The sequence below is a fragment of the Tupaia chinensis genome, unplaced genomic scaffold (genome assembly GCF_000334495.1).
Source record: "Tupaia chinensis unplaced genomic scaffold, TupChi_1.0 Scaffold000366_1, whole genome shotgun sequence".
NCBI lineage: Eukaryota > Metazoa > Chordata > Mammalia > Scandentia > Tupaiidae > Tupaia > Tupaia belangeri.
Window position 1 is genome coordinate 2,570,795 of NW_006159863.1, and position 15,622 is coordinate 2,586,416.

Here is a 15,622-nt window from a genome sequence, read left to right on the forward strand (position 1 = left end):
AAGAACTGAGTGGAAAGGAGAAGATACGGAGTATATGTATTTGTATTGGCTAGGACTGAACGTCCATTTATAGTTTATAGCCATAAATTAAAAGAAAATAAACCCTTCCCACCTAGGCACACCACAGCCAGGCTTTTGGGCCTTCGCTTACGTTCTTTACCAAATGGTGCTTAACTCTCTATACAAGTGTCTGACTCCTCCTCATTTGACAATATTCACAGCTGAGCCCCTACTCAGACCTGCATGCTATCCACAATATTCTGCTCAGTCTTCACACTAATCAACCCCAGAGGTCATTATCTTTTTTTTTTAAAGAATTATTTTATTTAAATGTATTTATTTATTTATTTTAATTTGACCAAAGAGGGATAGACCGAGAGAGAGAGAGTGAGGAAAAGTGAGAAAGCAAGCTGCCAGGTCTGGGACTCGAACTGTGGTTGCCCATTTGGGACTTCCACATCTTAACCACCATGCCACCTGCCAGCCCGAAGTCATTATTTTGATGGTCACTTTTCAGATGAAGAAGCAGATCTACCAGAAATCAAGGGGACTTCAAAATGTTTGTAGAAAAAATGGAATAAAGGGTCACCAGATGGCATGGAGGTTAAGGCACTGGATCCCACATCGCCAACCATGAGGTTCAAGTCCAGGACCTGGCAGTTTGAGAATCATCTTGGGTGCATGTGCATGTGCACCCAAAATGCTGAGAGGAGGATGGAAGAGAAGGGATTGCAACATGCCCATCACTCTTGGGAGGGGTGATTTTTCACCTTCTCTTTCTCTCTCTCTCTCTCTGGCAAACACTCATACCCTATAAGAAAAACAAAACAAATGAAAATTTGCAATCCATACCTAGTTTTTTTGTAATATGAATTTTTTTGTAAATATTTTGAGGACCCCTGGCAGGTAATTTGCTCAGCACCACTATATGATTCAATAAAAAAAGTTTGCTATTTCAAGAATTAAGTTTGAAATACAAAATTGGGGGCCAGCAGGTGGCATGGTGGTTAAGGGTGCTGGACTCCCACATGGCTGACCATGGTTTAAGTCCCAGACCTGGCGGCTTGCTTCTTTGCTTTCCCTTTCTCAGTCTCTCTGTCTCTTTCCAGTCAAATTGAAAAATAATAATAATAGGTGAATAAATAATTCTTATAAAAAAAGAAAGACAAAATTGGACTGTTTTTCTCATAGGAGTACTTCTTTTTACCTAACTAAATGGCCAGAAGGAAGGAAAAAGAAGCAACTGGTGAAAATGTTAAATACTGGGACCAGCAAATGGCGTAATGGCTATGTTGCTGGATTCCCATGTAGCCGACCATAGTTCGAGTCCCGGACCCAGTGGGTTAAACTCACGCCGGGCATGCGTGTGTGCATGCCCAAGATCCCGAAAGGAGAATGGAGAAAAAGGGATTGTGGCATGGCCATCCCCTGGGGGGTGATTTCTCGCTTTCTGTCTCTGTCTTTCTGGAAAGCACACATGCCCTATAGCAAAAACCTCTCCAAAACAGAAAATGTTAAATATTAAAGGATCCTAAAAACAGTCCCGGGGGGGTCCAGGAGATGACATAATGGTTACATTGCTAGATTCCCACATAGTCAATTGCAGTTCAAGTTCCAGACCTGGCGGCTTAAAACTCATGCTGGGCATTTATGTGTGCATGCCCAAAATTGTGAAAGGAGAATGGAGAAGAAATTGTGGTGTGGCCATCCTCCCTGGGGGGTGATTTCTCACTTTCTGTCTCTCTGTCTCTCTGGCAAGCACACATGCTCTACAGCAAAAATCTCCCTTAAAAAGAAAACAACTTCAGGGTCCTATTAGGCCTGAAAGGTTGTAAAACTCTGCATTATCCTTTATGGACCTAAAGCCGGATAATTTTATGCAGGACTTAATTCCAGAATGCTCAATGATGATTTCGAGGTTCATACCCAATTAGACTTTGACCAAAAATGGTTATTATAAGCTCTGTCTCTGCGGTGTAATCGGTGGCGTACCAGATTGTACAGCTGGAATCCACATGCCAACACAGGTGGAGTCCCTGGTCTGGCCAGCCTGACGATGTGTGAGGCATGTGCGTGCATGGCCAAGATCCTGGCAACTGGAGGACTAGAAAAAAGGATCTTGGTGTGACGAGCCCTGAGGGGGGTGTGTGTGTATGTGTGTGTCTGTGTGTGTGTGTCTCTCATTTTATGTATACACTCTATTTTCGGTTCTACAAATGCAAAAAAAAAATAATAATTTAAGATTATCACAGACCAATTAAAAGGTTGTTATGGGACCAGCAAGTAGTGTGGTGGTTAAGGGCACTGAACTCCCACATGACCGACCACAGTTCAAGGCCTGGACCTGATGGCTTGCTTTCTCACTTTCTCTCTCTCTCTCTGTCCTTCTCTGGTCAAATTAAAAATAAATAAATATAAAGTTAAATAAAATAATTCTTTTAAAAAGGGTTATTCTAAGAAACATTACAAAGATGTACTTTGCTGGTACACGCTGTTAAGCTAAGATAGCTATGACTGCACAGGGATTACAATGTCCTCCGTTACCACATAAACTCATTGTTGAGAGAAAGCTGATACTTCTTACAAATCCTGATTTTGCTAATTCTGTCACTAAAGTTGGAGGTTTAGCAAGCAGGGTTGTAGATAATACTTTTGCTTTGATTGATTTTTTTTTCTAGCCATCTTCACTGCCAGCTTTGACATAATCATATAGGAAATTTAGTTTACTTCTTTAAAAAAAAAAAGTAATTTAAATTTTAAAAAATCTAGCAGTATAATGAACAGCTTTAAGGTCTATTGGTTTTAGTGATGTGGCTGGCTATAACTCTGAACATACAGCAAGTTCTGAAAAGATTACAGGTTTACAGATTTAAAAAGGCAGGACCAGCAGATGGTATAATGGTTATGTTGCTGGACTCCCACATAGTACACTACGATTTGAGTCCTGGACCCAGCAGCTTAACCTCATCCCAGGCATGTGCATATGCGTGCCCAAGATCTCAAGAGAAGAATGGAGAAGAGACTGCAGTGTGGCCATCTCCCCTGGGGGGTGATTTCTCACTTTCTGTTTCTCTGTCTCTCTCTCTCTCCGGCCAGTGCATGTACCTACCTATAGCAAAAATTTCTAAAAAGAATAATAAAAGGCAATAATTTGTCCAGCAGCTGCAGACACAGCATTCCAACTAAAAAAATTAATGACGATGTGAATGTTCTCAATAGTTTGGAAAACTTAAACCACAGACACCTAAGCCATAATCTTGTATTAATTTTATGTCTACTATTGCCAGCTAGTACTGCCATATTAATCATGACCTTGTTTAGTTTAGTTTTGTTTTAAATTTGCTGTAGGGCATGCATGCTTGCTGGGAATAGATTGGGAGAGACAGACAGTGAGAAAGCACACCCACCCACCATGGAGGATGGTCATGCCATAATCCCTCGGGATTTGGGGCATGCATGCACATGTACCAACAAAGGGAGAGAGACAGAGAGGAAAAGTAAGAAAGCACCCCACCATGGAGCATGGTCACGCCACAATTCCTTCTCCATCTCCTCCTTTCGGGATTTTGGACATGTACATGCACAAGGCACACTTCTCAAGCCACTGGGTCCTGGACACAAACCAAGCAATTGGACACGTAGGATCCAGCCATCTTAACCAGCACACCACAGGGTGGCCCTGAGCATGCCTTTCATATTCAAAACAACCAAACAGAGGACCCATACCCCATCTTCCTTCTTTATGAAGCTTTATTTTGTGGGGGTAGGGGAGGTAGTTAGTTTTTGCCTTTAAACTCACAGCCACTGTCCATTTGCCCTAATCAAGGTACCAGACAAGGAGGGACATCCTCTATGCTCCTGGATTCACCAAAATTATCCAAATTAGCCAACCTAAACTTGTTTATCCTGCCTCTCCTATGTGTTCCTGGAACCCACAAGAAAGGTCCTTGCTCACATTTTTACTCATTCCCTTTTCCTCCTGACCAACCCCAGGGCCTCACCCTGGGCCCTGTATGTCTTGCCTCTGTTTCGAGGGCTCTATGAGTATAAGCTTCTTCTTTCATAACAGTTATTTCCATATCTGTGTCTTACTATACCTAATTAAAACAAGTTCCAGGTACCTTTTCAAACAATTGCCCATACTGGATTGCAAGGGGTCACATCTCTCCAACCGAGAGAACAACTCCAAGAAAGAGATTGTGCAGGAAAGGTGTGGGGTAGGGAGGGGCAGACAAGGAGAGGTAGGTACCTCAACCAGGGTTGGTCTACAGCTGATGCCAGGCTGCCCGAGGCAGAATTTTCACAAATCTACATCAACAGGAGAAAACAGAGGCAATACATTTACTTTTCCATAAGGCTCGATTTATGCCTTTTATTAAATTCTGGAGTTCATTTTCCTTTATAGTTTTGGTGCTAATATGTTACGAGAGCATACAAAGTGGTAAGGTTTTTTAATGTCCTTATTTGGCAGCACACAACAGCAACCCTTAAATTGTTCCCCAAATTTATTTTGGAAATATGACTGGTGTATGAAAGCCAAAATTGAAACTACTGCCAAGAAAATGGGAATCATGAGCTGGTACTTGAACTGACCAGGACATGTCATCAGAGAGCATGACCAAAGACAATCTGCACGCTTCTCTGATGAAAAGAGGGGTTCTGAAGAATTTTACCTGAATGGAAAATAGATACAAAGGAAAACATAGTAAGCATACAAAAAACTACTATAGGGACCAGCAGTTGGCATAATGGCTATGTTGCTGGACTCCCATGTAGTTGACCGCAGTTCGAGTCCCGGACCCAGTGGCTTAAACTCACGCCAGGTGCATGAGTGTGTGTGCCCAAGATCCTGAAAGGAGAATGGAGGAGAAGGGACTGTGGCATGGCCATCCTCCCTGGGAGGTGATTTCTCACTTTCTGTCTTTCTGTCTCTGTCTTTCTGGTGAGCACATGCATCATATAACAAAAACCTCTCCAAAAAAGTAAAAACCCGCTATAGAACAAGAACTACTTGGAGATATCCTGAAGGGGAAAGAAAAATCTTTCATGAAACTATTTGGCATTTTCAATGGAGGATAAGGAGATAGCTCGAAAACAGAAATAAAAATAAAATAGTAGAGAAGATAATCTATCGTAACTATTTAACTTTATTTATTTATTTATTTTTAATTTGACCAGAGAGGGACAAAGAGAGAGACAGAGAGAAAGTGAGAAAGCAAGTCACCAGGTCCGGGACTCGAACCACAGTGGGCCATGTGGGAGTCCAGCACCCTTAACCACTACGCCAACTGCCAGTGATAATCTATCATATCAATCCCTGATTGTTTAACAGTATGTTGAGAAACTAAGAATTCTGGTTCCTCCCAGTGTGTGTTTCCTCTCGCTGCAACAAGAAGTGAACCCAAATGACCAACTACAGGTGTGTTTCTGGTAGTCAGTGGCTGAAGAAAATTGACAACCCGCTCAAATAGAAATTAAAAGATGACCCTTTAACCTAATAGTATCGGGACCAGCAGTTAGCGTAATGGCTATGTCGCTGGACTCCCACATAGTCGACCATGGTTCGAGTCCCGGACCCAGTGGCTTAAACTCACGCCAGGCGCGTGTGCATGCGGGCCCAAGATCCCGAGAGGAGAATGGAGGAGAAGGGATTGCGGCGTGGCCATCCCCCCTCAGGGGTGATTTCTCGCTTTCTATCGCTCTGTCTCTCTCTGTCTGGCGAGTACACGTGCCCTATAGCAAAAACCTCTCCAAAAAAAAAAAAAAAAACTAATAGTATCTCTCTCAAACAATGATGAAAAGAGTAGCAGCCTTCTCATTAAAGTCAGAAATCTTATTATTACCATGGCTCTAGAAGTTCTAGCCAACATCATCAGACTAGGAAGATAAATAATAAAGAAAAGCATTGGCCAAAAATGCATGGGAACATTATTAGCTATAGATAATAAAACTGTTAAAAAAAAAAAAAAAAACAATGAAAAAACAATTAGAACCAAGCATGAGGAGCTGCATGGTGGCACAACAGTAAAACACAATGCTCTGTGAGGCTGACCCACATGGGAAGGTTCCAGGTCGGCATCCAGAGACCACCCCTGAGTATGCCATGTGCACATGCGCCCATGACCCAGTGCTCACTGAAGCTGGAGGTGGGCTGTAATATAGGGACCCTGTTAGGAGTGCTCTCTCTCTGCTCTCTCTCTGTCTCTCTCACTCATGAAAAAAAAAAAAAACTGAGAGTGAGTTCTATGATGTAAACTAATATTAATTCATGTAAACTTCAAGAGTCTTCTGGAACATAAACAAAATATAATGGAAATTTTCCCAGGCACAATAGCAACAACACATCCAGGAATAAATCCAACAGGAAATTTCACAGGAATACAACAAAATAACTTAATAAATGGCAGGATACAATATAAACTTAGAAAAGCTTACTTTCTTAAAAAATAAATGTAATGGGATCAGCAGTTAGCATAACGGCTATGTTGCTGGACTCCCATGTAGTCAACCGCGGTTCCCGTCCCAGACCCAGTGGCTTAAAACTCACGCCAGGCGTGTGTGTGTGTGTGTTCCCGAGATCCCGAGAGGAGAACGGAGGAGAAGGGATTGCAGCGTGGCCATCCCCCCGGGGGATGATTTCTCACTTTCTGTCTCTCTGTCTCTCTCTGTCTGGCACACGCACCCTATAGCAAAAACCTCTCCAAAAAATAAATAAATAAATAAATGTAATAATAATTCAAGAAATAGATTTATTGAGAATATATTTAATAGAAAATGCAATTGGCTCACAGAGAAAATGAAAAGTAAAGATATTGAAAAGCTATAGTAACTAAAGCAGTATCGAACTACATGGGTTTAGTAAAGCAGATCAATAAAAGAGTAGGTAAAAAAATTGATCCAGGTAGATGTAATAGGTTAAGTATATTAAAAATTAAGTAGATCAGGCAATGGCATGGTGCTTATGAAGGCAGCTGAACCCCACATTTTCCCTATCTGGCAGCTTGAAATACACACTGGGCACATGTGCACGTGTGCCCAAAATCCCAAGAGAAGAACAGAGGAAAAGGAATTACAGTGTAGACATGCCCCTGGGAAGTATCTTTTCTCACTTTCCTTCTTTCTCTCTGTCTCCCTTTCTGGCAAGTGCATGATGTTCCCTCTAGCAAAAAAAAAAAAGGAATAAACATCAATTATTCAATAAATGCTGTTAGAAAAAATAGCTATTTGGGGGACCAGCAGATAGTGTAATGTGAAGTCCCACATAGATGACCATGGTTCAAGTCCAGATCCCAGTGGCTTAAAACTCACAGCAGGCAGGTGTGTGTGCATACTCAAAATCCCAAAATGAAACTGGAAGAGAAGAGATTGCAGCATGGCCATCCACCCCGGAGGGGGTGGGAGGTGATTTTTTACTTTCTGTCTCTCTGGGGAGCACACGTACCTTACAGCAAAAATCTCTTTTTAAAAAAAAATTTTTTTTTTTTTTAAAAAAAGCTATTTGGAAAATTACCTTATATTTTAAAGTTAAAGACAAAACTTAATTACCAGATTAGAATATGAATAAATACAAAATCAAAAAGACTTTAGAAGAAAATATAAATTGTTTGTTTGTTTATTTATTTATTTTTGCCATAGCTTGCGTGCACTCAGCAGAAAGACTCAGTAAGAAGGAAAGTGAGAAATCACCCCCTAGAGGGAATGGCCATACTGCAGTCCCTTCTCTTCCATTCTCCTCCTGGGATCTTGAGCACACACATGCATGCCCACCAGGTCCAGGACTTGAAGCACAGTCAATCATGTGGGAGTCCCATGCCTTAAACATCATGCCACCTGCTGCCCCTAAGTTACCTAATCTTGAAGTCAGAATGATAATAAAGGCAGAAATAATTAATCAACTTAACTATGTAAAAGTTCTATTTGGATGTTAAAAATAAAAGCTAAAAAATTAGAGGCAAACTGAGAAAAAAATTGTGTGACAGGTAGCATTAAAATGAGTAATTTTTTTTTGACTCCGCCTCAGTGCCACAAATGGAAGGGCACTTCTGTGCCATACTAGAACCATATAAGAAGACTCTGGGTTCAGTTCCTCAGCTGACCTGACTATGCCAGGTGTGGTCACAGGAACACATTCGATCCTGGCTGGCTGAAAGGCTGTGGGGAGAAAGTGGCAAGACTCTTGGGACCAGCAGATGGCGTAATGGCTACATCACTAGACTCCCATGTATTCAACCGCGGTTCGAGTCTCAGACCCAGTGGCTTAAATTCACACTGGGCATGTGTGCGTGCATGCCCAAGATCCCGAGAGGAGATTGGAGAGGGGGTGCGGGGGGTGTGTGTTGATTTCTCCCTTTCTGTCTCTCTGTCTCTCTCTGTGTTTCTGGCGAGCACACACACCCAATAGCAAAGACCTCTCAAAAAAAAAAAAAAAAGGAAAGTGGCAAGATACTGTCAAGGATTCCTGTCCTTCATCTCCTTCTCACTCATGAAATAAATAACATTTTTATAAAATAAATGCATTTAAAAATTGATAAATTTTAGCCAGTAGGTGGTGTGTTGGTTAAGACGCTGGGTTCCAAATGGCTCATTCCATGGTTAAAGTCCCAGACCCGATGGCTTGAACAACATGCCAGGCGTGGATGCATGCATGCTGATAATCCTCAGAAGAAAATGGAGAAGGGGAAGAAAGGATTGCAGCATGGCTATTCCCTTTGGGAGGTGGTTTCTCACTCTCCCTCTCTCTCTGCCTCTCTCCAGTGAGTACATATGCCCTGTAGCAAAAAAATTTTTAAACTAGATAAAATTTTAATATATAATTTTACAAATCAATGTCTAAAATAGGCAAGCAGTGAGATACGACTTGTCCGGTAGATATAACAGGTTAAGTATATTCAAAATTAAAGTTAAGTTCTCTATATATTTGGGAAATACTTCTAAAAACTATAGTCCCCAGTGATGTCAGGAACGTTGAAAAACAGTAGTTCTCATTCATTTTTTATGTGAATATAAAGACTGGAAAATATAATGCAACATTATCAGTGGTTATTTCTAAGTAGTAAGATTACTGATGATTTCTTTCTTTTTAAAAAAATCAATCAATGCTATCTACAAAAAGCATGGCACTTATGTTTGTCCTAAAAAAATAAATATTAAATTCAAAGTTTCTATAATCAAAGAATACACTCAATAGAGTAAAAAAGCAACCTATAGAGTGGGAGAAAATATTTGCAAGTTATATACTTGCTAAAGGGCTAGTATCCAGCATATGTAAAGAACTCTAAGAACTCAACAATAAAAAAAAAAAAAAATTCAAGGAACTTGAACAGACATTTCTCCAAAGAAGATATACAAATGCCCGTTACGCAAATGGAAAGATGTGCAACATGACCAGTCATTAGGGAAATGTAAATCAAAGCCACGGTGAGATACTACCTCGCACCTGTCAGAATACTAACGAATATAGGTGAGGATGTGGAGAACCCTTAGTCATGTTGGTAGAGACGTGAAACGGTGCAGTCACTATGAGAAGCTGTACAAATCCTAAGAAAATCAGAAACTAGGTGATCTGACAATTCCACTTCTGGGCATATACTCAAAAAGAGTTAAAGTAAAGTCTTGAACAGATATGTACATACCATATTCATAACAGCATTATTTATAAAGGCTAACAAATAGAAGTATCCCAAGTATCCATCAGTGGATGAATGGATAAACAGAATGTCTATACATATAGTATCACTATACAAACTGTCACTCAGCCTTAAAAAAGAAGGAAAATCTGATATCCGCTATAACATGGGTGAAACTTGAGAACATCATGCTAAGTGAAATAAACTAGTTTTTAAAAGATAAAATATTGTATGATTCCACTTACATGACGTATCCAAAATAGTCAAATTCAAAGATACAGGAAGAGAGTAGTTACTAGCCAGGGTTTAGGAGGAAGAAGGAATGGGAAGCGGTTGTTTACTGTGTACAGTTTCAGCCTTACAAGATGAAACCAGTTATGATGTTTGGTTGCACAGCAATGTAAATATACTTAACACTGTGAATTGTACACATGGCATAACATTTATTATCTTTATGTGTATTTTACCACAACAAAAATCTTTTTTTTTAGTCCAGCCTGATGGCACAATCAGTGGCAAACTGAACTGTAGCACTGAAAATCCTATGACCTGGTCAGTTTGAAAAGACACCAGGTGTATGCACCCACACCAAAGATCCTGAGGAGCTGGGGAGTGAGGAAAGGGGATGACTGTGGTGGGACTCCGTCAGCATGCTTCTTTCTCTCTTATCTGTCCCTCTCTCTCATGTGTATTCATTCTCTATTTATTATGAACCAAATTATAATAATAAAATACTTAAACCAAAAGTTTAATTGAGTTCAATTAGCCTCCCAAATTTATTTATTTTTCAATTCGGCTTCTTTACTGCTGCCTTCTGCAGTACAATCCCTGGCACTCCCAAATCACTGGATTAGAAAGCAATTCTTAAATTTTATTTAAAAATATGTATACAAACACATCTTTGTATACACATACACAAAGAATTTTTCTTTCTATGAACAGGATCACGAGCTAGAAAAATCAGGTTATTACAAAGCACTCAAGAATACTGAGCTAATGAGCCAGTCACAATGACACAGGCAATAGGTAGGGTGTCACTTCACAATTCTGGAGCCATATGGAAGGCCTGGGACAATGACACACCAAGCTTAGCCAATATACACCTATGAAACACCTATGAACCTTGCTGGCGGGAAGGCTAGGAGAGAATTGTGATATAACAAGACTCTATCAAAGGTACCTGTCTTTTTCCTTCTCACATGAAACAAATGAAGTTGGGGGGGAGCTTAAAAAAGAAAGAATACTGAGTTATTGTAAATGCTACTCTAATTGAATTTCAGAGCTCCCCCAGGATTTTGTTACATGAATATGAATCATGAAATGAGGTCCTAGAACTCCCTCATTATATTTTAGCTGATCCAGCAGTTTTAGAACAGTCAGGGATACTACAACACCAAAAGCACAAGCAACAAAAGAAAAGGTGAATAAATTGGATTTCATCAAAAATTAAGTTTTTGTGCATGAAAGTACACTATCAAGAAAGTGAAAGGGCAAACCACAGAATGAGAGAAAAAATTTACAGATTATGTATCTATGAAAGAGCTAGTACACAGGACATAGAAAAAAAAATCATGAAACTGAGTAAGAAAATCCAGCTAAAAAAAGGGCAAAGATTTTTTAAAATATTTTTCCTTTTCTTCTCTTCTTCCTTCCTTTCTCTTTCTTTTTCTCTCTCTCTCTCTCTCTCTCTCTCTCTTACTGTAATTGAGTACATGTCCTCACCAGAGAGAAAAAGTCAGAGAGAGAGAAAGCACTTCCCCAATGGGGTGTGGTCACGCTGCAATCCTTATCCTCCATTTCTCCATCCTGTTGAGATTTGGAGCATGTACCCGGTATGTTTTTCAAGCTGCTGAGGCCAGGACAGGAACCACAGTCAACCATGCGGGATCCACTACCTTAACCATAAGCTACAGGGCTGCCCTGCTACGTGTTTTTCAAGCCATTGTGGCCAAGATTCAAATCCCAGTTGGCCAAGTGGAATCCAGCTTCCCATGCACAGCACTTAACCACTGCACCAAAGGGTGAGGCCATCCCTAAACAAGGATTCAAAAAGATGCTCGATGTTATTAGTTACTAGGGAATAAAATGAAAACCACAATGAGATATCAATTCACATACTCAGTTGGCTATAAATTAAGAAAGAAGAAGTGTTGGGGAGGATGCGTAGAAATTGGAACCCTCATACACGGGTGATGGGAATGTAAAATAGTGCGGTCACTGTGGAAAATAGTTTGGTAGATCCTCAAAAACCTAATCACAAATTTAACTATGATCCAGTAATTCTACTCATAGGTAGAACCCAAGAAAATGCAAAGTATATGCTTAAACAAAAAGTTGTAAAAATAGGTTAATAGCCAGTATTACTCCAAGCTAAAAGGAAGAAATAACACAAATGTCCATAAACTACTGAATGGAGAAACAAAATGTGATCTAAACAAAACAACAGAATATTATTCAGCCATTAAAAAGGAATAAGGTGCTGGTACTTGCTACCACACGGATGAATCTTGAAAATATTACACTAAGCATAAGAGGCCAGAAACAAAAGGTCACACAGTATACAATTTCATGCATCTAAAATGACCAAAGTAGGCAAATCCATGGAGATCAGCAGCGAATGGTGGTTGCCAGAGGTTGGGGGAAGGGAATCAATGGAAAGAGACTGCTTAATGGATACAACATTTCTTTTAGGAATGATGGAAATTTTCTGAAATTAGACCGTGGCGATGATTACACAACATAATGAATGTACTAAGTCATTAAACTTTATGATTCAAGATGGTTAAAATGAGAATTTCATGAAATGTGAATTGAAAAAAAAAAAATCAAACAGCCAGAGACAGCATAGTTTTCTTCCAGAGCCTTTAGTGGAAATTGGTAGAAGGAGCCTTAGAGATCCTAGAATCGGAGGCCAGCTGGAAGTTAAATGACTGCTCAAGTAGCACAGCTAGTGAACAGCAGAGACAGGACTACAAGTCCCTAACTCTTAGCTCAGAGTCTCAACCAGAGCTCCCTCAGAATCAGAGCCCAAGCACGCTATCTACTGGTGCTCACGAAAAACCCCAAATCACCTTCAAGACCAGGCACTTGTCCTTCAAGGCAGTATTCCTTTGCAGCTTTTAGCCTAAGCTACCAGACCTTCTCTCTGTCAGCAACCAACTAAACTCAAGTGTCCATCACCCCCTCATCCCCTCTTGTCAATGCTTTTATTGAAGACTCCCTCTCTATTTACTTGTAGTTCATGATTGTCATGGGCTCCACATTTGTGTCCTTCCTCAAGGATGCATATGTCAAAAACTTAACCCTCTAGAATCGGAGGGCCGGGGGGGTTGGGGGGGGGAAGAAAAACATTTAAGGGACACAAAAACAGAAAATGATCTGTTGATGATAACACGTATGGTAATATCTTTGACTGAACCAATACATAGTGTATTCAGAATGGGAAAATTCATTTGGTATTCTGTAATGATACACAGTGATTGAGTGCGTAAATAAACACTTAACCCTCTCATAGGATGGTATTAGAAGGTGGAGCCTTTGGGAGGTGATTAGATCATGAGGATGGTGTCTTCACCATGGAATTGGTGCCTTTGTAAAAGGCGCAGAGAGCTTGCTTTCTCTTTCTCTGCTCTGCCTTGTGTGAGGCCACAGAAAGAAGATGGTCATCTATGCATCAGACACAGGTGGGCTCGTATTTTGATCTTGAACTTTCCAGCCTCTAAAATTGTAAAAAATAAATGTTTGTTGTTTAACCACCTAGGCTACAATAATTTGTTATAACGGCCCTAACTCACTGAGACAATCAATTACATCAAATAGAAAAATCACATTGTCATCACATTGCTCTAATCTTAGAAAAGCGTGTCATTCATATTGCCAAGAGTTGGCCTGTGTCCCAGTGATATTTGAAGACATGTCTGTGTCTAAAAAGTGATGGCCAGATTATTGGCAGGGTAAGGCACATTCATAAAGACGAATCAACAGTCCATTTTATAAAGTATATCGCAAAAAAAATAGACACTCAAAAATTTATTTTGTGATAGTTAATCCTTTGGAGATAAAATACGAAAAAAATAATTAATATAGAAAGCAATTCAGTACATCACAGTGATCAAGGTTCTCTAGTCACAAAGTCCTGGGTTCAAATCCTGCCTCTGGCTCTTTTTTTTTTTTTTTCCATTAGAAAGTGTGTGCACTAGCCAGAGAGAGAGAGAGAAAGAGGCGGTTAAGAAAGCACCCCCACCACCACAGAGATTGGTCATGTCACAATCCCTTCTCCTCCAATTTCCTCCTTCCTTCAGGATTTTGGGCATGCACACATACATGCCTGGTGTGCTTCTCAAGCTGCCGGGTCTGAGACTTGAACCACATAATTGGCTATGTGGGATCTGGCTGCCTCAACCACCATGCCACAGACTATCCCCTGCCCCTTTTTTTTGGAAAGGTTTTTGCTATAGGGCACCTGCACGTGCCAGAAAGATAGAGACAGAGAGACAGAAAGTGAGAAGTCGCCCCCCAGGGGGGATGGCCACACTGCATTCCCTTCTCCTCCATTCTCCTCTCGGGATCTTGGGCACACACGCACACATGCTCAGCGTGAGTTTAAGCCACCAGGTCCAGGACTCAAACCGCAGTCGACTACATGGAAGTCCAGCAACCTAGCCATTATGCCAACTGCTGATCCCAGACTGTCCCTTTTGATTAAGTTACTTTGCAAGTTTCTTTTACCTTCAAATATTTCTTTTGCAAAACAAGGATAACCGTAGCGCCTACTTACTAGTCATACAAAGCCTTTAACCTAGGGTCTACACCCTAGAAAATACGAAGCTTAATAGGAAATAAGATGTTCTGCCTGCAAAACTAAATTGCACCTTTTAGTTCACTACATAAAGGATAACAGTAGCACCTACTTACTAGTATGTATGTATGACTATACAAAGCCTTTAACCTAGGGTCTACACCCTAGAAAATATGAAGCTTAATAGGAAATAAGATGTTCTGCCTGCAAAACTAAATTGCACCTTTTAGTTCACTACATATCTCTGAACTGAGCCACGGACTGGTATGTTGAAAGAAATATGGAACTGAGTCACAAAATCTTGGTTCAAATCCTAGTTCATGCACTTACAAGAGAATATACTACTACGGATCTGCACACTTTAAAATGGCCAGGATGACAAATATTGTGTGTATTTTATCAAATGTTTTTCATATGACTAGTTCAATAATCAGATAGGAAATCAAGAGGAAATACTAATTATACATTTCTAGTATTTCCTTCCCCTCTTCTGATTTCCTCCCTTTGAACTCAGGTGTGTCTAAGGGTTTTTAGAGTCCTGAATGCTCAAGTGTTCATATTTGTTTCTCCTCTCTTCAACTAATGTGACCTCTAAAGTATCACATTTTTGCCCTTGTTCTAGGCTCCCAGCCAAGTCTCAGCACATACCCCACTAACGAACGAACTAACTGTACGTTAATTTTGTTTAATAGGCTAGGCTATTATCACACAAGTATCTCTGGAGACAAACTGGCTATCAGTCTTTCACATAAGGGATAGATGTCTTTAATCATTGGGATTTCTTTATTACTACAAGTAGCACAAGAATGGAATTTTGAGTGAGAAAAGGGAAGTCAAAGGGTAAGAGTGATTTTGGAACCCTTGCCCTTAGGAGGAAGAGGGATCAGGAAGGGCCATCCTGAGGATGCGGTAGGGATGGCCATGGACAGTAAGAGGGTGAGGAGGCACTGGGCACCAGGGCTGGGAAAGGATCAACGTGGGAAGAAGGGATGGACACACGGAGGGAAGGGAATATCAGGAAGCATTTCACAGACATGGTGACTGTCGAATTCAACGGCACTCCGTAGAGTCCACTCACTGGCACCTGTGCTGGAGAAGAGGTGACTCTCCTCCCTGCCACTCTAGCCTGAACAGGTTGTGTGCTGCTGAGAGAAGGGCCTGGAAGCCCCTTTGGAAGACATACTCATAATCCAATATC